Below are 27209 nucleotides of genomic sequence, written 5' to 3'. Positions count from 1 at the left end.
TTCATATCAATTCGTATTAAGGAAGTAAAACTAATCGATTCCATAATGAATTATTCAAAATTAGTTCAAAATTTACACTAATATATAGATAGTTATCAACTCATTTTGAGAGGCCACTGATATTATAAATGTGAAAGTGTGTTTATCACCTTATAGCGTCTTAACAGCTTCATAGTAATTAGCACTATAAAATGTGCGCATCATATGGGTAGAGACGTTAAGGTAAAAATAATTTACCATCATTAATATCAGCCTTTAACTGCCCTTCCAGGTCGATCTCCACGTTGCCTTCCCCATAAAAACCTTCGTGCTGAATTCCAGGTGTGTACATTACGATACGCTAACTGACCTGCTTTTACAATCTCACCTATCATCCCTCACTGGTGCATAAGGTAATGAACAAACTAACTCGCATTCTCATTTATAATATTACTAAGGATTGGAAAGAGTCAATATATATGCAATAAAAAAAACATGGCCGTATAGCCCCGGCATAGAATAAACCATCCCTTCCTTGTTGTAGGAGATTTGTAGGGGTCGACTAAGAAAGGATGAGGGATGGGCAGTGGCGTCCCTCTTAAAACATTGATTTGATTGCTAAGCGTGGCAACTACTGGCAAGACCTCCTAAGGGGGAGGCTCTTCAGCTGTGGACAGTTAAAGGCTGATATGATGATGATGATGATGATGAAAAGAAACATGAGTTAGAGAACGAAAGAAAAATCTATGCGGCTGCGTCGTTTTGTATTGGAGGCTGGAAATTTTTGGTATCGAATTATTTCTGTTACGCTATTAAGCATTTACAGAACAATGTATTCACACATGTATAGTATAATAAACGAGTATTGTAATTAAATTGTATGTTTAGTGCCAATTGAGACATAGTTTAGATAATAACGAGGCATTGAAACCGATTTCGTATCGTACCGAGAGCTGTACAAACAAAAGGCAGTACAGTACAATTTGACATTGGGGTTCGGTGAGGATTTTGATATTATTTCCTGCCGGCTGCGTGAATCAGTATACAAAGTAAAATGATGTGTTAAAATGTAACCTATTCGTGTACCAAACTTCATTGAAATCTGTTGAGCTATTTAAACGTTATTTAAAATTCAAACCGCTTTACTAATTTTTATTTTTTTAATTATTTGTAGGACTGGACACTTATCAGTTAAGCTTGGGTACCTCTGTCCCATTCGTGTTTCTACCGTGAAGCAGTTGTGTTTGCATGGCGTGAATTTACAGGACACAGAGGAATAACACCTGTGGGGTATCATGGGCGAAACAGTATACTCTGTTATGTCCATGGTACTGCTCATGTCTATAGGCGACGGTTACCACTGTCCATCAGGTGGGCCGTCAGCTGGTTTTCCATTCTAAGTCGTATAAAAAAAAAGTTACTAGTATATATTTATATGTCATCATGTCAGCCTTTAACTGTCCACTGCTGAACATAAGCCTCCCCTTTGGAGGGATTTGCCAGTAGTTACCTATAGTTTGTATGTTCACTTAGCCATGTTTAAATAGCTGAACAAATTTATCTATCCTATTTAAGAGCTGCACTCTTGTCGGTGGATCTCTTGCCACTCACTACGATTTTCAGCGAGTCTCTTCACCTCACGATACGACACGACACCAACTCCTTCCTTGATCTGCCTGATGTAACTATATCGTGGTTTCCCTCTTCCCCTCCTTCCTTCTATCTTACCTTCTATTATAATGTTCATAAATGACATGATGATGTTGATGAGTGAACATACAAACATTCAAATGACTTCACTAATTTATTAAAAAATATTAGTAGATATGGATATATATTTATCAACTATTAGTATATATTTATATTAATATGTCAATTATCAATAAATAAATTTATAAACATCATCAGTTTATCGTCATCTGAAATGTAGTTGATGACTCATATATTAATATTGTATTAAAATAAAATAAAAATATCAAAACATGAAACAGTATGTAAAGTTATAGATACAATTTCTTATAAATATAATTATATATTGCCGCCGTATATATTGCCGTGTGGTCCCAGCATAGAATAACCCAGCCCTTCCTTTTCCTTGGGTGTCGTAAAAGGAGACTAAGGGATAGCAAGGGATGGGCAACAGCGTCCCTCTTAAAACATCTTCAAAGCCTAACTGCGGTTGCCAATCCGCCTGGCAAGCGTAGCAATTACTGGCAAAACCCCTGAAGAGAGATGCCTATGTTCAGCGGTGAACAATTAAAGGCTGATGTGGTGTTAATCTTTGTAGGTGTATCAACAAGCTATATTCAACTTATCTCAATATCTGACCACTATAAACATAATGCTGATAAATAGCTATCGTAAATAGATAGCGTACAGTAGTAATAGCGTACTTTTATAGTGTATACCATAGTTTAAAAAAAATCTGATACTAGTTTGAGATAAAATAGATATATATCTAATATATAAAATTCTCGTGTCACGGTGTTTGTTACCGAACTCCTCTGAAACGGCTTTACCGATTTTCATGAAAGTTTGTGTGCATATTAGGTAGGTCTGAGAATCGGTCAACATCTATTTTTTATACCCCACAACGATAAGAGTGAGCCACCCCTAAAAATTTTTTTTAATGTTTTGACTAAATTTTGTATTTTTATTTTAATATGATTTAGCATTGAAAAATACATACAACTTCAAATTTTTACCTTTTCACCCCTGTTTTTTAATAGCGATTTTGACATTCCGAAAAAGGGTTGCAAGATGGCAATTGAATATTCAATAATTGTAGTACGATATATTTTCATGTATAGTTCTAGAAATAATGTATATGGTAAAACAACGTTTGCCGAGTCAGCTAGTAATAGATAGAAGTTAGATGAAGCAAACATATACCAGGGCAAAAAGTAACTTGTGCTTCTCCATTTCAAATACTGCGTACCGTTCTTATACCAAATTACATATAAGTACGTTCTTCAGCTGCCCGCTAATGACATGCTTTCTTACTGTATTGGGTTGACTGGAAGATATCTCTGACAGAGATAAGTCCACCCTTGCTCACAACATTTATAAATGCATCATATTATATGTAACTTACAAGTGCAATTGGCTGTTTTAAAATTGTACACTGCTGTATCCGCTGACATTGATGCTCCTTTCCACTTTGGGTGTTGCTAGAAGAAAACTCTATCAGAGTTAAGCTCGGCTTTGTACTTTTGTTTACCTCTGTCATATTTTTATAACTAATGTATACAATAAAGTATTAAAATAAATAAATAAATAAATATATGTATATATATACATGTTAGTTATAGTGTAATTAATAGTGTATACAGAGTGTAAATGTAGTAAATTTAGAAAACCGTTACAGGAAAACTTAATAAAAAAAATTAAATGTCCTAAACAAATGGCATCAGTATATTAACCCGACATGTATATTCGACGACAAAATATTTATCTAGTAATACTATCTGACAAATAATTCTTGTAACAGATAATTGCAGTTGTATCCACTTGCATTTTTATTGTAATATTTCGTTGAGAAAGGAACTGACTGAAAACCAGCGCTGTGCAGCTGGTACACATTGCACTGGGACACTCGCAGCGTCAGCTGAGCCAGTTCCTTTTGCCTAATATGGAACACTTCTTATACATGTAATATTTTTGTATTTGATTTTAAAATTGTGTTTTTCCAGCCATAAATATATTTTGTTTTATTCTATTGTAAATTTTCATATTTCGATTAAAGCCAAGTTTACACTAATTTTTTAATCCGTCGAAGGTACAATAATAATAATAATATAATAATAAAGCCTTTATTCTCTGACATTTTTACTTTAACTTATATACTACTTATTACTAAGGTAGCTTTCTAGCAACCATTATGTTAGTCAGGTTGTCTGTCGACATAGGCCTCCCCCAACTGTTTCCACTTTCCCCTATCCCTAGCTGACTTTCTCCATCCTTTAGGTAAATCGTCCTCCCATCTTTTGATTTGTCCTCCTCGTTGTCTTTTCCCATTTCTAGGATACCATTCTATTATATCCTTCGTCCATTTTTCTTTGTTGGTTCTCATTATATGTCCAGTCCAATTCCATTTAAGTTTTCTTATTTTTTGTAACACGTCATTGATCTTTGTTTTTTTTCTTATTTTTGAAGTTGTCCATCGATCGAAGGTACAATACAATGCTTTCAATATTATGTAAGAGATGTCGAAGTCGAAAGACTATGATGGAGAGGAATTGAGAGTTTTATTTATAATGTAGAACATAAAAGAATGAAGCATGCCTGGTATCTTGTTAACGTAAAATAACAGCGCAGATAGCATTATCATCCCCCCAGAAACTTTCCTAGAAACCATAGGTTCCCTCTAGAAACCATCGTGGTTAGTTCTTGTGTAATTCGGTACGATGGGCTTGCTAACCTGCTTTCGTCCTCACCTATCATCCTTCAATGGTACCAATCGGGTTACTATTCCATTTTCACCCATAAAAAAAAAAGTTAGAAAATGTATTTCACATGTATGACTTACGAATAAACAAACACCGCGACTAACAGGGAAAATAAAAAAAAAATATGGCATCACCATAAGGTGAATAGAATTAATAGTGAATCAGATAGAAAACAATTGTTCTAAAATGTGTAAAAATACCATACACACACACACACACACACACACACACACACACACACACACACACACACACACACACACACACACACACACACACACACGTACGCAAACCCGAGTACGAATAATTACACAAACATATGGACAAAGAAGTTTTTTTCCTAGTTGACTATTTAATGACCGCATTCCTTTGACGTAATAAAATAAATTATTTTTATTGGAAAATTACATTACGCATAAATTATACAAATTAATATTGCTAAATTGTATCTTCCTTGTGACTGTACCATATGTATACGTACATGAATTTTTATAAAACAACACATACTCACACTATTATAAGTAGGTACATATTTCCTAAAAATAGTAATATAAATATTCATAATTGTTGAAGCAATATATTTGGTACATTTCGATCAAAATTTTTCCTTATTGTCGCTCCTTAGTTCCTATTTGATAGTGTTGACTTTTATACTGTCAAAATTTATTTTATTATTATTATTATATATATCAGAATGTATGTATTTATATTTTTCATTATCCTCGCCTTTTTTTTAAACATTTCGTATGTGAATTACTGATCTCAAGATTTATTTTGGTTTATTACTTTATTACGTAAAATATTTGGTACATTTCTGTAATTTTTTTTCCTTATTGTCGTCCTTTAGTTCCTTGTTCCAGTATTTGATAGTGTTGACTTTTATACTGTCAAAATTTATTTTATTATTATTATATATATATATATATATATATATATATATATATATATATATATATATATATATATCAGGATGTATGTATTTATATTTTCCATTATCCTCACCTTTTTTTAGACGTCTTGAATAAGAATTACTGATCTTCAGATTTGTTTTGGTTTATTATTTTATTATGTTAATTTTGTGTGAAGCGAGGTAAACCGCATTTCATAAAGTAACGACCACAGCCAAAAACATACTATCATATGTAAAAAATATATGTAAATAAAAACGTAAAGTAATAAAAACAAAACGAAATGACATAAAAATAAGTATAGAAATGATAACAACTGCCTTTTAAAGACATTGGGGTCGAATTTGATGTTGATACTAGTTCGTAAACACTATTTCTAAATTTCATAGTTTAGCCATAAGAATAAATAACCTAATCTAGTGCTTATTATTTTAACGAACTAGATTTTTTTTTTATAGGAGAAAATGCAATGGTAACCCTGCCTGCGCTCACGGTATACGCTGACAGGGCACCAGTGAAGGGTGATAGATGAGAATGAAAACAGGTCAGTTAACCCATCATGATGAATTCATCAGGAATTAACCATGATAGTTTCCAGGGGGAACCGTGTGGAGGTCGACCTGATTGGGTATATTGCTAGCAATGGGATTCTCTATCTATAAAAAGGTGTTATATTGCATAAATTCATTATTGATGAATTATGCAATATAACACTATTGATGATGATTATAAATGAATTATTTTAATTCCGCTACTAGTATATATAGGGGAGAAAGGCATTGTCAGTAATGAGGTTTAATAGCCCCATTGCTTGCAATATACCATCTCAGGTCGACCTCCACGCGGTTCCCCTTGGAAACCAACATGGTTAATTCTTGTCGAATTCATCACGGTGGGCCAACTGACCTGCATTCATTCTCACCTATCATCTTCCACTAATGCCTCGTCGGTGTATACCGATAGCGCGGGCGGGGTTACCATTCTGTTTTCAACAATTAAAAAAAATACGTTAATATATTTGTGACTGCCAACACTCGAAGATTGATTACCAATATTATTTTATTATAATATTAATAATTCACTTATGTTTACATTAGAAAACGTCGTTTAGTTCTGCCTATGTCCAGTGTACCGGGTGATCGTAGAAAGAACGACAAAGCTAAACTAACAAACTATAATCAATCCGACATAGGTTACTATTTATATTTGTCGCTTGTACAGTTACGATGCACACTTTTACCAGAGGGAGATTTTGTACAAAAGTCGTTTGCTTGAGTACCTCTGTCGCATTCGTGTTTCAACTGTGAAACAGTTGTGTTTGCATAACTGTGTTTCGGTTTGAAGGGTGGGATATGATATGGCAGTGAGTTCATAGGGTACAGAGGTATAACACCTGAGTCCTCAGGAATGGCAACGCATGGGTGGTATCATGGGCAAAATAGTATACTCTGTTGTGTCTACGATACTACTCACGTCTATATGCTACGGTTACCATTTTCCTTGTTTGCCATTCTAAGTTGCATAAAAAAACACTGGTTTAAAACGTTACTTTAGATACATTTTAAATTAATGATACCACAAACAGGAACTGAATTACTCAGATTGTGTTTAAAGAAAATCATAATATGTTCACGCACATAATCTCAAATAGGGTAGTTAGAGGCATTTGTCGATTGTTAAAGCTGTGATGAACGTCACACTCGAAATGCCAATGATTAGAATCTAATAAGACAGTTGACAAGCCACCATGTGTGGGATATGGCGTGAATTTACAGGATACAGAGGAATAACACCTGAGTCGTCAGGAATGGCAACGCATGGGGGGTATCATGGGCGAAACAGTATACTCTGTTATGTCCACGGTACTGCTCATGTCTATAGGCGACGGTTACCACTTTCCATCAGGTGGGCCGTCAGCTTGTTTGCCATTCTAAGTTGTATAACAAAAATGTCTTAATATTAAAAAAAAAAAAACATTATTATTAATTGAAAAAAAAAAACTAAGTATCCATCTGTACTTTAGTAGTTCCAAGATCATTTTACTTTCTAAGTGTTCAATGTCACACAATTGTATTGTCACGACGCATGACTCATGGACAATAGTGGTTTTTTTTTAACACTTTTTATAATTAAATTTGTCAATCGCCGAAGTAACATTCGCAATGGCCAACACTCGCCTCGCCTGAGATTCGCAACACCATTATGTAATGTACACATAACATAGTGAAAATTATGATTATTGATAGTTGCTTTGACTTACCTTCACTTTGACGACTCCATGCATCAATACAGACACTACCGTATACTCGGATGAATTACTAAATATATATAGTATTTATTTACTTATTTATTTACACATACACTGAACAAACTTTTCACTAAAACAATATCATTCATTAGATAAGATACATTCTCTTTTTAAAAATTAAAAAAAACATATATATATATATATATATATATATATATATATATATATATATATATATATATATACAAAACAACATAAAAATTATGATTACACAATTACATAAAGTATTAGATATATACATTACGATAAAAAAGGAATTTCGTGCCTAAGTAGTATGATATTATTTAAAAAAAAAATATGAAATACTTAAATTTCTTCTTTGCTTGTAAACCGTCCTCATAACTATATTTTTCTTTATCACATTGTTGTTGGTCGCGCTCACTACGTCAGTTTTATCGTTTTTTAGGTAAAAGGCACTTTTTATACAGGGTGAAAAATTTACATTCATTAAAGATTTTTTTTGTGTATGAAAAATTTTTGGAATGGAATTTATGGAAGTCGACTTGATAGATTTTTTTTTTATACAACTTAGAATGGCAAACAAGCTGACAGCCCACCTGACGGAAAGTGGTAACCGTCGCCTATAGACATGAGCAGTACCATGGACACAACAGAGTATACTGTTTCGCCCATGATACCCCCCATGCGTTGCCATTCCCGAAGACTCAGGTGTTATTCCTCTGTACCCAGTAAATTCACGCCATATCCCACCCTTCAAACCGAAACACAGCTATTTATATTTCTCCGTACTTATTGCTATAAATGTATCAATATATGCTGTGTTTGCCTATAAAAAATTGTTACGATTAGTTTTAAGATCCATAATTGTATATATATATTTACATTATTTTGTGGAAACAATTATTTTTGAACCTAAATAAATAAATTATAGGTGAATATGAAGTAGTTCAGTTAGCCCATCATGATAAATTCATTAATAATTAAACGCTATAGTTTCCAGGGGGAACTGCTTAGATGTCGATATGTAAGCAATAAACTGAGTTGTGACCATTTTGTGTTACTATGGCACACGCATGAAGGAAGGAAAAGAAAGGAGATTGTTATTTTATATGTTTTGTTTTTTTTTTTGTTTTGTGCTTTTTTATTTTCATTCTTTTATCTCTTTTACTGTGTACTATGTGTATGTTTTTTTTTTATTGTAATTTGTGTGCTGTAAGTAATGTAAATAAATTATCTGTCTATCTATCTGTATATATTACATCTACACCCATTAAAAAATCCCTTTCAGTTTTCAAGCACAACGCATGCAGTGTAGTTCATGTCGATGTACTACAGTCACCAGACTGTCCTGAATAACATGAAGAAAATGACATCGCCTGATGAGTAATAAATTAACAATTCCTAATTAAACAAACTCCATAATTGTGTAAAACGTAACACATCTGACATGTGACTTTGTACACTTGTACAAATATTATAAATCATTCATTTCGACCAATTGTGATTATCACAAATTACGTTTACAATAATATTGTTTTATGTACTTGTAAATTATGTTTTTTTTTTAATTAATGATAATGGTATGGTAACCCCACCCGCGCTATAGGTATATATCACCAGTGAATGATGATAGGTGAGGATGAAGCAGGTCAGTTAGCCCATCGTGACGAATTCAACAAGAATTGTTCACGATGGTTTCCAGGGGGAACTACGTGGAGGTCGACCTAATAAGGCATATTGTAAACAGTGGATCATCCCTCACTGGTTCCTATTCCATTTTCATCCATTAAAAAAACCTGAGGATTTCAGATTGCAAATTCTATTGCACAGCGTGTTGTATTTCGTTTCATAATATCTACTAGAATTTGATAAAAGAAATTATATCACTGATACTTTCACCTTGATTCACAGGTCTACAACGGAAAAGTATTCGAAATAATTTTAACAAATTTCTACTCAACTACCCATGCTGAATACAAATTGACAAGTGAAAGTGATTTATTAGTTTGAGTTTTTGCAATACTTGACATTTTCCGAATTTAATGATTCTACCCTCACTGAACTTGATAATGCTGATTATATTTACTTAGTCGGCATCGAATGTTAAAAATATTATGTTTAGTTAAAGTGATCTGTATTACTAAGTGATAAAAGTATTAAAAATAAAAAAAAATACGTATAATTTATAGCAAAATGTCTCGAAAATGTGTAAACAATTCCGACAATTTTTGTTACATTTGTGGTGAAGTGATATTTAATAAGCAAAAGTGTTCAATATCACCTGCAATAAAAAAAGCTTATTATTACTATTTTAACGAAAGCATAAAACATCAGGATAAAAGCTGGGTTCCACATTTTTGTTGCAATCCGTGTGCTACAGGCTTAAGAAATTGGCTGAATGGCAAAAAACCATCATTTCGATTTGCAGTGCCAATGCAGTGGCGAGAATCGACAAATCATGCAACTGATTGTTATTTCTGCCTGACAACCCATGTATTTGGAAAAGGCAAGGGTGTTTCTAAAAAAAAGAAAAAAACCATAGTGTATCCGAATGTACCATCGGCTACTCGTCCTCTGCCGCACAGCAATCTTCACCCGATTCCGAAACGTCCTCATATTGAGGAAGATGAAATTACACTTACTTCACCATCAATTTCTTCAATGTCAGAATCCGAAGTACCTAGTACGTCATCACAGCCACACAGGATAACACAAGCCGAATTAAATGATCTTGTAAGGGACTTAGATTTGCCCAAGAACAAAGCAGAACTTTTAGGATCGAGACTGCAACAATGGAACCTATTAGAAAGTGGTGTGAATATTACATCTTTCCGTACTAGACAAAAAAACTTAACGCAATATTTTGAAATGGCTGAAAGTTTAGTTTTTTGTATAGATGTTAGTGGTTTGATGAAAGCTCTTAAAATTACGTATAAACAGAATGAATGGCGACTTTTCATAGATAGCTCGAAGTTAAGCTTGAAAGCTGTTTTGTTACATAACCGAAATATTTTACCTTCGATTCCTATTGGTTACGCGGTCCATATGAAAGAGTCTTATGAAAACATGAAAACCCTTCTGTTGCGGATTAAGTATGATAAACACCAATGGCAAATCTGCGGGGATTTGAAAGTCGTAGCTCTGCTGCTCGGACTACAATTAGGCTACACGAAATTTTGTTGCTTCATTTGCGAATGGGATAGTCGTGATAGAAAAGAGCATTATAAAAAAAAGTTGTGGCCCCATCGTCAGACACTTCAACCTGGACAAAAAAATGTTAAAAATGACCCTTTAGTTAACCCACAAAATGTTTTACTTCCGCCATTGCATATTAAACTAGGACTGATGAAAAATTTCGTAAAAGCAATGAACAAAAATGGAGCTGCTTTTCAATATCTTCGCCAGAAATTTCCAAGATTAAGTGACGCTAAGGTCAAGGAAGGAATATTTGTAGGTCCTCAAATAAGAAATTTATTTAAAGATGATAACTTCGACTCGGTTCTAGAAGGTAAAGAAAAAAAAGCCTGGGATGATTTTCGCCTTGTTGCAAAAAACTTCTTAGGAAATAAAAGGAGTGACAACTATGCTGAACTTATAGAAAATATGTTATCATCATTCCAAAAACTGGGTTGCAACATGTCCTTGAAAATCCACTTTTTACATTCGCATTTGGATTTCTTTCCGGATAATTGTGGGGCTTTAAGCGATGAACATGGGGAGCGCTTTCATCAGGATATTGCCAACATGGAAAAGCGATATCAAGGCCATTGGAACGTTTCAATGTTGGCGGATTATTGCTGGACTGTTTGTCGAGATATTCCAGAAGCAGAATATAAGAGGGCAGCGAAGAGACCACGTCGAAATTCCACTTATGATTAAAAAAACTGTATAATTTCTGTAAATTTTTTCAAAAATCGTCTTATTTTTTTTTCTAAATAAGGGAAACTAATTTTAATGTTTATTAATTATTTTTGTGTTTAGTACGTGGAAATCAATAAAAAAATCTACTTTCCATGAACAATACTTTTTTAAAGTCAAAATTTGTAGACCAGTGTATCATAGTTATTTAGTTATTGCTAATTTTTATTATTAGTAATGAATTATTATCAATTTACGAATAAAATAAATTCCGACATTATTTCTCAATTTACAATTTACACAATTTGTTTAAATGTTAATGTTACAAATTTTTTTTTTTATGCAATTTAGAATGGCAAACAAGCTGACGGCCCACCTGATGGAATGTGGTAACCATCGCCTATAGACATAGACGCTAGTCTAGTTTATATTAATAAAGAATAGAATAGATTAATAGATAGATACTCTTTATTGTTTCCTCCAAAAGATTACAATAGTAAACTTATTATAAATATAAATAATTACAAGAAATAATCACAGTGAGAAAACAATGGGCGACCTTATCGCTAAAAGCGATCTCTTCCAAGCAACCTTTGAATGGAGAGGAGTAACTATAAACAGAATTAGAATATTTATTTATTTAAATAAACTCGTTCATAAGTACTTTTAAAGCATCATTTTCTTTAAATAGACCCTTGGGTTCGAGCGTTATTATTTTTTGAAAAGAACTCGTAGGGAACTGTTTGAACAAAAAAAAAAAAAATATTAGATAGATACATTACATAGGTACGGAAACAATAAATGCTTGTTCGACACGCGATTTCAGCTTGTTGTTACCTATATCAAGGCTGCTGTGTCCCTGTGTGAAGATGTATGTTCGCACAGTTCCACTAACAAGTGAAATAATACTAATTTTCAAGCATTGCACATACGGTAATTGAGTATAAAATAATGGGTACTATTCAAGTCGGCCACTTAGCCACCTGCTTGCCTCTTATCCTTATATTTTTATAAAACATCGTCTCTAACAATAGGTACAGTAAAAATTAGAATAAATCTATTTTTGAAATCGTTTAAAAATATATGTGACAATACAGCGACGATAATAGCATTTCGTAAGACATTAAAAGATGCATCAGTGGTACTATCGCATCGTTCAGATACGGAGATCTTTGTACTATTAATAATTTTTTTACAACTTGTACTATTGTGCCATATTTTTTTCCATTTATCCCTACTGGACATACAATGGTAGGGACAGGTGGGAAAAAAAATTCCACTCTTACCCCCCAAAGGGTAAAGTTGGTAGGATGAAGTGGAACTGGCCATATTTTTGACGTTTCGCAATTGTGCTTGCATGACTGTTCCATTTGAAGGGTTTTTTTTTAATGGGTGATAATGGAATGGTTACCCCGTTACGCTATCGGTATACGCTGACAGGGCACCAGTGAGGGATGATAGATGACGGTGAAAGCAGGTCAGTTGGCCCATCGTGACGAATTCCACTAGAATTAACCACGACGGTTAGGGGGGAAAGGGATTGTTAGCAATGAAGACTAAGAATCCCATTGCTAGCAATATACCCAATCAGGTCGACCTCCGCGCGGTTCCCCCTGTAAACTATCATGGTTAATTCCAGATGAATTCGTCATGATGGGCTAACTGGCCTGTTTTCATTCTCATCTATCACCCTTCACTGGTGCTCCGCCAGCGTATCTCGTTAGCGCAGGCGGGGTTACCATACCATTTTCACCCATCAAAAAAAAATATTTTATTTTATTATTTAAACAATTATTTTATTTATTACATTGCATATTTCGTTTCTATACTTATTAAATAGATACAATCTCACAGAGAATAATAAAAAAATGCATTCTATTGAAAACAAATTTTGCTGCGAAGGTCGCATGTTACCGCGCCGTGCATAGAACACGTTTAAACAGCACTAGTACTTTTGACTGAGCAAGGTAAACTTGTTACTAGTTCTATTCTCGACTCGATATTTTAAGAATGTTTTATAATAAATATAATTAATCACAAATAAACATGTGTTTGAGAAAGTCCAAGTACATAAATCCAAGGTTTTTTTTTTATAGACGAAAATGGAATGGTAACCTCGCTTGCGGGGAGGAGGAATTGTTAGTAATGCAGTCTAACTCATTGCTAGCAATATGCCCTATCACGTCAACCTCGATGCCATTCCCCCTGGAAACCATCGGAGTAATTCTCGTGGAATTCATCACGACGGACTAATAGGTATACTAGACTATACCGCTTATAGATATACTAGAGGGAGACTTTGTAAAAAAGTCGTTTGCTTGGGTACCTCTGTCCCATTCGTGTTTCAACCGTAAAGCAGTTGTGTTTGCATGGCTGTGTTTCGGTTTGAAGGGTGGGATATGGCGTGAATTTACTGGGTACAGAGGAATAACACACCTGAGTCCTCATAAAAAAAAACCTTGTGGTATATTGCGTGCTAGCACCTCCAAATAAATTACAGTTAGTGTGCAAGAATGAATGAAAATATTTAGTTTAGCAATCTGGAATTGGCTGTGTGGTCCCGGCATAGAATAGGCCGCGGCCAAAGGAAGGGCCTTTCCCGTGGCTGTCGTAAGAAGCGACTAAGGGAGGGCGAGGGATGGATAGCAACGTCCCTTTTAAAACATCTCTAAAGCCTAACTGCGGTTGCTATTGCCGTTGCCAATCCGCCTGCCAAGCGTGGCAATGATTGGAAAACCCTCCAAAGGGGGAAAACCCTCTATATGATGATAATGATATGTTTTTGCCATGAAACAGCTGAACTTGCGTAGCTGTAATAGACATGAAAATATAATACTACTATCACGAATGGGTGTCACAGTGTATTCTGTGATGTCCCTATCTATAGGTAACAATCACCACTTTTGATCTGGTGAGTCGATAGCCCGTTTATCATTTTAAGTTGCATAAAATTATAATTAGCCTGTTACAAATTATAAGTTATAAATAAATTGTTATTTTTTTCATATCAACACAAGGCTTATAGTGATTTCTTTAACTAAGCATGTATAATTGGTCACAGAGTACAGACGACAATGTAACATAAAATAAACAGTTTATTGATTACTATGTAAGATGTCCGATGATTTTTGCGGTCACTGACCGATCAATAGGACCTACTTACTTTATGTACCTAAAAGAATACCTCAATAATAAAATCATTAAATGCAAAATATAATCAGACTCGTCTTAGTTGCGAGAGGTCATCATTACCGATGTTTATTATCAATGTAAAGCCATTTGGTTTAACCATCGCCTGATGACGGTATGATCTCGCAAAAAACTTGTTATAAAAAGTTATTGAAAGACTCGTGACTGTCGACGAATACAATTCAAAGACTTTTAATTGGATTCGATAAATATTTGTTTAGTTTTTTTTTTGTACTAACTACTGGATTATTGGGGGGAAAGGGATTGTTAGTAATCAGGTCGACCTGCACAAGGTTCCCCCTGGAAACCATCGTGGTTAATTCTTGTCAAACTCTTCACGAAGGGCCGGCTGGCCTGTCTTCATTCTCACCTATCATCTACCACTGGTGCCTCTACAGCGTATACCGATAACGCAGGCGGGGTTACCATTTTAGTTTTACCCATCAAAAAGACTACTGAAATATTAAGAGAGGCAATCTTACTATTTAAATTAAAATATAATGCATGTATATCTACCATGAAACTTCCAAAAACTACAGAGTCGAACGAAACAATAAATTGACGTTTGAGTAACGAAAGAGATGCTGTCAAAAATTCACAATCTTTCAACCGACTTTGAAAGCGGGGTAGGTTCTCGATATGGTTGTATTTTTTTATATTTGTTACCTCGTAACTGCGTCATTTGTAAACCGATTTGAAAAAATCCATTTACATCTAAAAGGATACACTTTCTGATTGATCCTACATACAGATCTATCATGCCTGTTTCCCATTACGGTAGGCAGAAACAATGGAACGCCAAATACTTCGATTCAAACAAACCTCTTTCGCTTCTTCCACATTCATCAATCTTTTCACACACGCTCGCCGGTTACGGGTACTTTTAATTCGGCCCTTCTTCAGCACGTTTCGTAGTTTCGTGTTTCGAAGTTTAGATTTTAAACCGTAATAACTGGTTTTACCATAATTTAAGTCGGTTTTTTTGTGAAACACCTTACTATATCAGCCGTTAATTTTTCGCAACTGAACATAGGCCCCTCTTTATTGGAGAGGGGTTTTGCTAGTAGTTGCCATGTTTGGCAGGCGGGCCGGCAGCCGCAGTTGGGCTTTAGGGATGTTTGTAGAACACAATCCTAAATTAATATCGTTCACATGATCGGTAACAACGAATTCGGGTGCGTCACTTCAAAATTTGTTTACATGGTAGATCCACAGGTGATTTTTCTAGCCTGTACCTATCTTTTTTTAATGGGCGATAATGAAATGGTAACCCCACCCGCGCTATCGGTATACGTTGGCGGGGCACCAGTGAGGGGTGATAGGTGAGGATGAAAGCTGGTCCGTTAGCTCATCGTGATGAATTCCACTAGAGTTAACCACGATGGTTTCCAGGGGGAACCGCGTGGAGATCGACCTGATAGGGTGTATTGCTAGCAATGGGTTCATTAGACCTCATTACTAACAATCCCTTTCCCCCCCTTCTAGCCCGTATCTACAAGTTAGTCTCATTGTACATACACACTCGTACGTTTGTGTTAATTGTGATTCATTATGTATATGGGGCGAGTGACGGGTGGTTCGCGTATTAGCGCTTTAGCACTGATGCAATGTTTCCCAGCCCATTAGCAGTTTTATGGCTGGCATGTTTGCAGAGAACAGGGCTAATGATTTTTTTGCTATTTTACGTAATTATAAGGCAAAATTTCATCAAAGATTAATGACAACAAGTAATCATATTGTAAAGACTGTATTCCTCACAGCAAATCTGACGACGAAAGATTTTATAATGAAATAATTTAAATTTGTATTTTATAATTAATGTGTATTTTTAAAAAATAATAATAATAGTTTATATAATTTATAATGTAATTGTAAAGTATGGATATATACCTAAAAATAAACCTCGATTTCGGCTTTCACGAGGTTCTCGTCATGCGGTATGGTGACATCCACCAGAAACACCCTCGAGAGTGCCCGAGCCATCACCACGATATTAGGTTTGTTCGCAAGTTATTATTATTATTGCATGGCAGTGGTTGATTTAACGTTCAGTACGGATATACAGGTTGAGCAATCGAGATCGGTCGGTATGAGGAAGTGTGGAGCTGTCACACACAAGGAAATTCGTTGATTGCGCCCGATACTCATAGTTAGGTACGCTTCACGCTTCACTATACTAGTATTATACGAGTACGGACGATTTTATTGTGAAAAAAAAAATTGACTGATATTTTTTTTTTTTTTATACAACTTAGAACGGCAAACAAGCTGACGGCCCATCTGATGGAAAGTGGTAACCGTCGCTTATAGACATGAGCAGTACCATCTACATAACAAAATATACTGTTTCGCCCATGATACTTCCCATGCGTTGCAATGGCAATTGGCGTTGAATGCCTGAGGACTCAGGTGTTATTCCTCTGTACCCAGTAAATTCACGCCATATCCTATCCTTCAAACCGAAACACAGCCATGCAAACACAGCTGCTTCACGGTAGAAACACGAACAGGACAGAGGTACCCAAGCAATCGACTTTTGTACAAAGTCTCCCTCTGGTATAAAAACAATTTAAGATTTCGTCTCTTAAAAAACATTACCTATCTCTCTAATTCGCTTTGACGTTTACTATGTGTGATTTACCTTGATCTATTTAGTATATTAATGTATTTATGTTTATGTATTATTATTTATATTATATATGTATGTTTGTGTACTGTAATCTTATTTTTATATTTAGAATATTTTGCATTTTGTTTGATTCCTTTTATGTATTTATTGTGTCTGACTTGCGCCATCTACCTTTCTCTCTGTACTTATCCATTCCTTTTATGCCAGGTTGTCTGTATGAGATTGCTTTAAGCGATAAGGCCGCCTTTTGTATATGCACATTCTGTATAAATACTCCTTGTATACATCTCTACTGTGCGCAATAAAGAATTTATTACACGGACTTCAGTGATGGTAAATCCTGTTATTTTCATTTAGGGACTAAAGTACTAAACCGATTTTGGTACAGTTTCTATGTGTGATAACATTTTGGTTTGTAAACTAAACAACTGAATCGATGGAAGATTTTTCAAATCTATATAACAGAAATCGATTTATAAATCCGTCATTTAGAAATCGATTTCGAAAAATGAGGTAAGTAACAAACAATAATCGAATTGAGTACCCCTTACTATTTTTAAGTCGGTCGAAAAATTAAAATTTAAAATTACATTAAAATTTAAACTTAAAAAAAAAACTGTTCTGAATTTAAATAAATAAAACTTTTACAGAACAATGACACAAAATTAATATAATTAATATAACTATGGAAGTAAATTTTTCAATATGTGTGCTAAAAACCCAATACATAAAAAGATATTCAAATTGAGAAAAACTCCTTCGCAACTGAACATAGGTCCCTCTCCTATAAGAAAATACATCGTTAGCGGAAAACTAATTTTTCTTTATATGACTAAAATCATACTTATATTACTTAGGTTTCCAGGTTCTAGCGCACTTGTAAGGTATCCATCTCTTTTTTTTATAATAAAATAATCATTGTACCGATGTCACAAGTGACTATGTAAGTATATAAATAAACATCAGGAAGCCAGCGGAGTGGCACCGCGGCCGGGTAGGTACATAATAAACGTCTTGCCCTACTGTAATGGTCGTAAGCGGTCATTTCCCACACCAATATGCCTGTGAACGGTCCGAATGCACCTGACAACTTGGTCGCCTTGAGAATGCGCGATTGTCGAATCGGGGTTCAATGACCGCCCGTGATCAGGGTGAAACCTGAGGGCCTACTATGAAATGTTTTCCGAAATTTCGGAGCCAAACGAAACAGAAATTTGATATTAAAATTACATAATACATGCCGTTTGGAAATATTAAAAATGTTTAAAAATTGTTCCTTTGGACTTTTATGATAGGATGTATAACGAACGAAATATTAAACTCCATTTATTGGTCCGATTTTGTTATACACAAAAACACGAAATTGAGTCCGAAATTTCGGAATTTCATTTCATGGTACTCCCGTCGATGCACACTGTCTTGAGGGTTTCACTATCAAAATTTAAGTACAATTCGCGTTCGCTACCTCGACTTACGCGGACTTAGAAATACGCGACTTTTTAATCTTGTCGATTCGTTTTTTATTTCAACGCAAATTCAAATCTCGTTTACCTCGCATACTAAATTATAAGCATATTATTTTCTTCAATATGCAGCTTTAATTAATAATATATATATATATATATATATATATATATATATATATATATATATATATATAAACAAAGGTCAAGTAGACAACTTATACTAGAGATGCAATTGTTGCTTTTGCTCTTATGCAGTAATCAATACGCTTTTACAGTTTGTTAAAATAATTTATTAATTTGGACAACTATAGTACAGGCTTTTATTTTCTATTTACTGTAATAAATTATAATAAATAATTTTATGACTAATGAAAGGAAATGTAAAATATAATATATATGTAATTTTTTTTACAACACAGGGGGCAAACGAGAATGCGGCTCACCTGATGGTAAGTGACTACCGCCGCCCATGATCACCCACAACAACGGCATTGCTGCCGGCCTTTTAAAAAGGAATGTACTCTTTTCTTGAAGGTTATGTTGTCGTATCGGTTCGGAAATACTGCTGCTGGAAGTTGATTCCAAAGAATGGTTGTGCGTTGAAGAAAGTTCCTTGAAAACGCACGATGGAAGACCGCCACTCGTCCAGATTTATATATATTTTCAAACATTTGCACGCCGACATAGAGGCAGAATGTATATGGGAAATTTAAATCATTTCTCTTTCATCTAAATTTTTTTTTTTTTTATATACAACTTAGAATGGCAAACAAGCTGACGGTCCACCTGATGGAAAGTGGTAACCGTCACCTATAGACATGAGCAGTACCATGGACAGAATAGAGTATACTGTTTCGCCCATGATATCCCCCATGCGTTTCCTGAGGACTCAGGTGTTATTCCTCTGTACCCAGTAAATTCACGCCATATCCCACCCCTCAAACCGAAACACAGCCATGCAAACACAACTGCTTCACGGTTGAAACACGAATGGCAGAGAGGTACCCAAGCAATCGACTTATGTACAAAGTCTCCCTCTGGTAAAAATTACCTACATTCTAACAAAATACTCCAAAATTCATTTCATTTCATATGTATTTAATAGTTAAATGCGCAATTATTCATCGACTTACGTGGCTCCAACGCTCAGTTCCACTTATAGCCTTAGATTTGTTAATGTTTAAAGCATACCTTGCGCTGAACGTCAAAACAATCTCAAAGGAGAGTAATATAAGAACCTTATGAAATCTCTATTACTGTTTATTTGTATTATGCTAAATTTCCTGCGGCAATAATCTTAAATATAGAGCAATTGTTTAAAATCAAACTTCCTGATTAATTCGATACGTGCCTCTCTTAATCATAGGATAAATACAGTACGTGAAGTTCGCAGAAATTGCCTTAAGCGAAATTAGAAATTTCCATGTAACAGCTCGATTACTAGCAGGGTATAATCTATACTTATAATAAATCTGTAGAGAGGTCAATTCTGTATATGAAATATATTTCCAAAATAACTATCAGCGGGTGATTAGTGATCGATACTGATGCTAAAAATGCAATCAGTAAAATTTTTGTCTGTCTGTCTGTATGTTCGTTATAGAAACAAAAACTACTCGACGGGTTTTAACGAAACATGGTACAATTATTCTTCATACTCCTGGGCAGGTTATAGTATACTTTTCATCACGCTACGATCAATAGGAGCAGAGCAGTGAAGGGAAATGTGTCTGTTACATCAAAACCACTGAACCGTGATGAAGGACATAGGCTACTTATTTTATGAAAAAAGACGGAAACACGGACGAAGTCGCGGGCAACAGCTAGTTACTAATATTTTGTTAGTAATATATATCAGTAACGCTTATAATAATAATACCAAAAGTTACTTTAAACTTCGGACATACATTTTTCATTAAGCATCCAAATTTATTTTTTCCCTCTGTATATATTTAATTTCGATAGTTCCTGTCAATTGCACAAATTAACACCAAAATGGATTCAGAGCGAAGATAAAGGATAACATGGGGTCGATTTGAAATCTCTTTATTGTACACTAGCGGCCTGTCCCGGCATAGCACGGGTGGTAATTTTTAAAACATTTTAAAAAGTGGTCATTGTGACATAACGTTAATAGTTGGACATATAGTATTGAGAAGTTTTTCGTAGTTATCGATATTTTCTTCAATATTGTAGAACATACTTTTGTTCTATCACCAATAGTTTCCGCAGCACTCGCGACGAAAGATATTTTATAGCATTTTTTTACACCTCGAGTTACATTACTAAAGTTTTAATAAGGATCCCTAATCTTTTCCAGCAATAAATATAACCTATGTTACTCAGGGTGAATGTAGCTTTGTAATGGTGAAAGAATTTTTGAAATCGGCAAAGTAGTTTTAAAGTTTATTCATTATAAACATACATATACATAAAAGTACCAATCTTTCCTCTTTATAATACATATTAGTGTAGATTAACGCGAATAGGAAACGGATATCAATAGTTTTCGTGTGTAAACAGACGAAATAAATGAAAGAATGTTCATGAAAGAATGTTCATGAAAAAATGTACATGTTCTGGATAAAAAATTAATAAATAAATAAACGAATAAAATGGCAGTACCTAGTCACAGGCATTCAATCGATTACCCTATGATCTATATTACATTTTTTTAACGCCTGATCTCCTTTTAAATGTCTTTATCATCAAAGTTGTGTTTGCATGTCTATGTTTCAGTTTGAAAGGTGAGATATGGCAGTGAATTTACTGGGTACAGAGGAATAACACCTGAGTTTTCAGGAATGGCAACGCATGGGGGGGATATCATGGGCGAAACAATATACTCAGTTATGTCCATGATACTGCTCATGTCTATAGGCGACGGTTACCACTTTCCATCAGGTGAGCCGTCAGCTTGTTTGCCATTCTAAGTTATAGCAAAAATTATAGCAATAGTCGTTATAAATGTATATTTCTGAAACATATAAACTATACAGACCAATATTAATATACGGCCACGTGTCCGACTGTTTATAGAGAGCGGGGATCGAATTCGCAGCCACGGAATGGAAGGCGCCTTTAAACCGCGCCACCACGAAGGTCGACGAATTAATACAAACATTTCTTGTTATTATTACAGACCCTGGCACGAGGCAACTGTTTGTCTATATGTTACAAACTTAGGTTATATAGATAGAGCCTCGAGCCTTAAAAACAGGTCAACTTTTTCTCAGCTAATTGTCAAATTTGCTGACTCGTTTTTTTTTATCAGTGCTTACGCATAAAATGTATCTTGACGTGTTATTTAATAAATAAAATGAGTGTTTAAGCATTAAGAAAAAAGCAGAAATTATAAGACAAAATAAAAAAATAGAAGTTATAAAGGAATCACTCATAACTGTACACATCACGCAAAACGCGTTTGATCTATATTTATTTCTTTTTTTTTTTTTTAGTGGTATTTCGCGGCTCACTTTAGGCCACAACAGAATATCAGTGTATTGGTCTTTTTAGGGCAAAGCAAAAAGCTGAGTTGTAGCCATTTTGTATTACTGTGGCACACGTAGGAAGAAAAAAAATTGTTACTAATTCTATGCATTCTGATTATGTTTTTGTTTTTTTTTTTATTTTTGGACATATATCTTTTTTTATCTTTTTTTCACTTTGCATTTGTATCTTTTGGTAAGTGATGCAAATAAATTATTTATCTATCTATCAAAATGTTTTTTATAATTTAAATGAATACTTCAATCTTAAAACTAATTAAATTAATAATTAATAATAATTGACATGTAAGTGAAATTATGTTTATTTTATTTTAATTTGGTTATGATTATTCTTTGTCTTGTTAATTGTATTGTATAATATTTCATATTTATTTGTAATCAAGTAATGGTAATAGTATTGAATGTTTCGATGTTAATATAATTACCTGTTCTTAAATTGTTGCATGCCCGATAGGGTATAACTGTTGATACTGATGTCAAATTCAAAGCAATAGTTACTGCTATATGTATGTACACAGTTAGCAATAAAATTCTATTCTATTCTATTCTATTCTATTCTTAAATTGTACGAAAAAGTTGATCGGTTTCTCTCGAAGCATTTCTATGGAGACACTCTATGTACCTATATAATCTAAGGTTACCAAGTTATCTCAAATCGACGGATCATTGACAGACGCTGGGGTTTTTTCGTTTAACATTGATGAATATTAAGTTAACTGATGACGTAAGGAGATATCCGTCGCAAAATCAAAATTCAACGCAGGCAAAAGGAAAATGTTATAATTTTGTTCTATTCTTCTTGTGTGTCACTGTAGATCGACGAGATGGCCGTTTGTTGCTCGGGTAAGTCGCGGGTTTTACCTTTGCACTGTCCGTAAACCATAAATATTACAATATAAAAATTACCAGTTGAAACTGGTTGAATGTATGTATGTACATAATTATCATGTGTATGTTAAGGATTCCCCGAGCTCATTATTTTTTTAATAGCCAAGGAAACAACGCTGAGTTTGTCTATTTGTTTGATGAGTTATAGTTATATTATTTTATATACCCGAAGGAGACTTTGTACAAAAGACGAATGCTTGGGCACCTCTGTTCCATTCGTGTTTGAACCGTGAAGCAGTTGTTTGCATGGCTGTGTTTCGGTTTGAAGGGTGGGATTTGGCGTGAATTTACTGGGTACGGTGGAATAACATCTGAGTCCTCAGGAATGGCAACGCATGGGGGGTATCATGGGCGAAACAGTATACTCTGTTATGTCCATGGTACTGCTCATGTGTATAGGCGACGGTTACCACTTTCCATCAGGTGGGCCGTCAGCTTGTTTGCCATTCTAAGTTGTATAAAAAAAATTATTATTGTTTACATTGAATTGCTTATTTCTCAGCTTTTAGCGTTGGTAATTATACTACACTTAGGAGTACGTGACCAAGTATCTAAGTGCAGTATGTATGTTTGTATGGAAGGTTATGCTTGTGTATGTCGGGTGGCTACTTCATCCTCATCTATATCTAAGAATTTTCTGACTATTCTGCAAGTATTTAATATAGCAGCCTTTTGTAGGGAGATGTAGAGATTTCTTCGTAGACCTATTTGTTTTAAACAATGGTGTAAATGGTTGGGAATGACACCTGTAGATGAGAGGACTATCGGTACTATGTAAACTTTAGCACTGAAAAATACATACAGATTTAAATTTTCACGTTTTTACGATCAACCCCTGTTGTTTAATACCGATTTTTATATGCCGCAATAGATTTACAAGATGACAATCGAATATAATAATTGTAGTACGATATATTTTCATGTATAGTTCTAGAAATAATGTTTATGGTAAAACAATGTTTACCGAGTCAGCTAGTATAATATAATAATGTACAAAAAAATTAATACATTAAAAAAATCAACGCAATGACTGTAAACTGTGGGTATATACCTAAAACGATTTAATATTATTATGATTAACCAACATCGAAAAAGGAAGACTTATATATGTATTTTTATTATTTTAATTTACTATGATAACCGCTTGACCGGTTTTGCCTTTGAAGTAACATTTCCATTTGTTTTCTATGGTGCAATTAATTGACTTCAATGTCATTTTTTAGTTGTACAAGTCAACTTGGTTACGAGTTAATTTCGCCTTAGTATGAACGCAATTTTATGGTATCCTTTTGACCTTGACGATGAAGGTTTATTAATTAAAATATTCTTTTTAAATACGTTTTTGTAATTGTATTTTTTTTTCATACAACTTAGAATGGCAGACAAGCTGACGGCCCACCTGATGGAAAGTGGTAACCGTCGCCTATACACATGAGCAGTACCATGGACATAACAGAGTATACTGTTTCGCCCATGATACCCCCCATGCGTTGCCATTCCTGAGGACTCAGGTGTTATTCCTCTGTACACAGTAAATTGACGCCATATCCCACCCTTCAAACCCAAACACAGCCATGCAAACACAACTGCTTCACGGTTAAAACACGAATGGGACAGAGGTACCCAAGCAATCGACTTTTGTACAAAGTCTCCCTCTGGTAATCTATCTTATTGTATTTATTTTGTACTTATATCTACCGTGTAGTTTTTTTTTTGATGGATGAAAATGGTATGGTAACCCCGCCTGCACTAACGGGATACACTGGCGGAGCACCAGTGAAGGGTGATAGATGAGAATGAAAACAGGCCAGTTAGCCCATTATGATAATTCATCAGGAATTAACCATGATAGTTTGCAGGGAGAACCGCGAGGAGGTCGACCTAGTTGGGTATATTGCTAGCAATGGGATTCTCAGTCTCCATTACTAACAATCCCTTTCCCCCCATCCACTGTGTAATGGAATCATAGAATAGGCAACCCCTTCGTTTTCCGCAGGTGTCGTAAGAGGCGGCTAAGGGAATTTTAAAGTCGAGGATTGAGCAACAGCGTCCCTCTTAAATCATCACTAAAGCCTAACTGCGGTTGTCAATCCGCCTGCCAAGCGTGGCAACTACTGTCAATACCTCTATCTATGTGAGGTAATCCATATAAATACCGTGAGCGATGGTAATCCCACAATTCCATTATGATCCATTAAAAAAATCCTGCAAATGTACCGACAACGTTTTCCTTAAAGTTTTTTTTAAGGAAACGCATTAAATTTTACATATGTACCTATGTAGCGTAATTCGCAAACTCAGCCGAATTTAATTTGAGGTGATCGACCTTGATTAATATTTTATATCCTTACACATATGTACACATTTTATTACAAGTAATAACACATTTTTATCTTATTTCTTAAATTAACTTATCAAATAAATTAAACGAATAAGGGCTCGAGTATTAAATTTAACAAATAAACATAATATTTTCAACTTATAAATGTTTATTTAAACCAGTATAATTTTTGAAATAATGTATGAAAATCTATTTATTTAGGTGTATAACAATCTGCGATTTTTGCACGGTAAAAAATAATTAATTTAAGAATTCAATTAAAAAAAAATATTACACATGTATAATTGTATTGTTATTCTTTAAGTGGCGCAAAAAATAGTAAATAAGTAAATAAATTAAGTGACTATTATTCTATTCTTGTCAATATTATAAATATTTAAAAAAAAACTTTTAAAATTTTATTACGTTAATTTTTCGTTAATTTCAATCTTTCGCATGTTTTATACACGTATTTATACGACGTACGTACTTATGTTAGAATCCAGCGATATTTTAAACATTACTTTCATATCAAATTTCACATGAAACAGTACAGTCGTCTTTATGTACTAAAAGTTACATACATACATACATACATATCTGTCACGCCTGTCTCCCATTAGGGTTAGGGTAGGCAGAAACAATGGAACGTCAAATGCTTCGATTCAAACAAACCTCTTTCGCTAAAAATTACGTATCTAACATTTGCTCTTGACATGAAATTTATTATTAGGATCGTTTTATATATTAGCTATATATTATATATTAGCTATATATATTAGCTAAACATATATATATATATATATATATATATATATATATATATATATATATATATATATATATATATGTTAATTTTCGAAATTCTGTCCATTCATGCGAAGACGGGTTGGATCGCTAGTAGCTAATATATTGGGGGAGAGGTATATGACAAGTAGTGAAATATTAGCGGGTTAATATTACATTTAACTAAATACACATAACTTTAACAGAAATCTGAAAAGATAACTGTTAAGTTTCTTCTCGTAAAATAACTTCTGGAATCCACAGTGGTAACACAAAAAAAAGGTTTTTAAAAGAGCTTTTATGTAGACCTTTTTAAAAAAAAAGTTTGTATTTGAGTGAAACAATAATTTATATTTGAATTTCTCGTTTACATTTAACTGTAACCAAGATTATTTTATTAATATTATTATACCAGCTAAACATTTCAATAACACAAATAATTTATAGAATATCGATTACAAAAAAAATTGTAGTGAAACATTTGTTTTGGCGTTACTCCAAGCGTCGGCGGGTCATGGCGAGGAATTAGTACTACCGCTACAGCGTCGCCATCGGGCCGCGTGAAGCTGTACCAAGCAGTGGCACATTTACAGAATTTGATAGATGCACATCACTCGTGCCGCCAGATTCGGCGCCGTGGGCAATTATTGACACGGCACACTGAGATGCGTGTAGACGTTATTTCCGTCCGACCCTGAGACGCCTGAGTCTAGCCATACCATTCGGCAAGCGGTTTATTTTGATGAATATCTCGAAATACCCATAGTGCCTGAACGCAAGCGGGAAATAGTGTACGTTTCCTAGTTACGCGTCTTACGTTTGGCATTGGCGAGCGAAACTGTATCGAGAATCGAGACGAGCGGACGTTCGAAGTTTACATTGCACTTGTCCGTAGACGAAACACGATTGTTTTATATCTAAATAAAACAGAAACGATAATTTAAAAGAACTATTTCAACA

General features: G+C 34.3%; 1 protein-coding gene across 1 annotated transcript in view; it reads right to left on the bottom strand.

Moving 5' to 3' along the window:
• Positions 1-27209, bottom strand: part of LOC113518757 (proton-coupled amino acid transporter-like protein CG1139) — a 93334-nt gene that overhangs the window by 65637 nt on the left and 488 nt on the right. The window lies entirely within an intron of this gene.

The sequence above is a fragment of the Galleria mellonella genome, unplaced genomic scaffold (assembly GCF_026898425.1).
Source record: "Galleria mellonella isolate WM207_F2 unplaced genomic scaffold, CSIRO_AGI_GalMel_v1 utg33, whole genome shotgun sequence".
Classification (NCBI taxonomy): Eukaryota; Metazoa; Arthropoda; class Insecta; order Lepidoptera; family Pyralidae; genus Galleria; species Galleria mellonella.
Note: the sequence above shows the minus strand (reverse complement) of the source record. Positions and strands in the feature narration are given on the sequence as shown.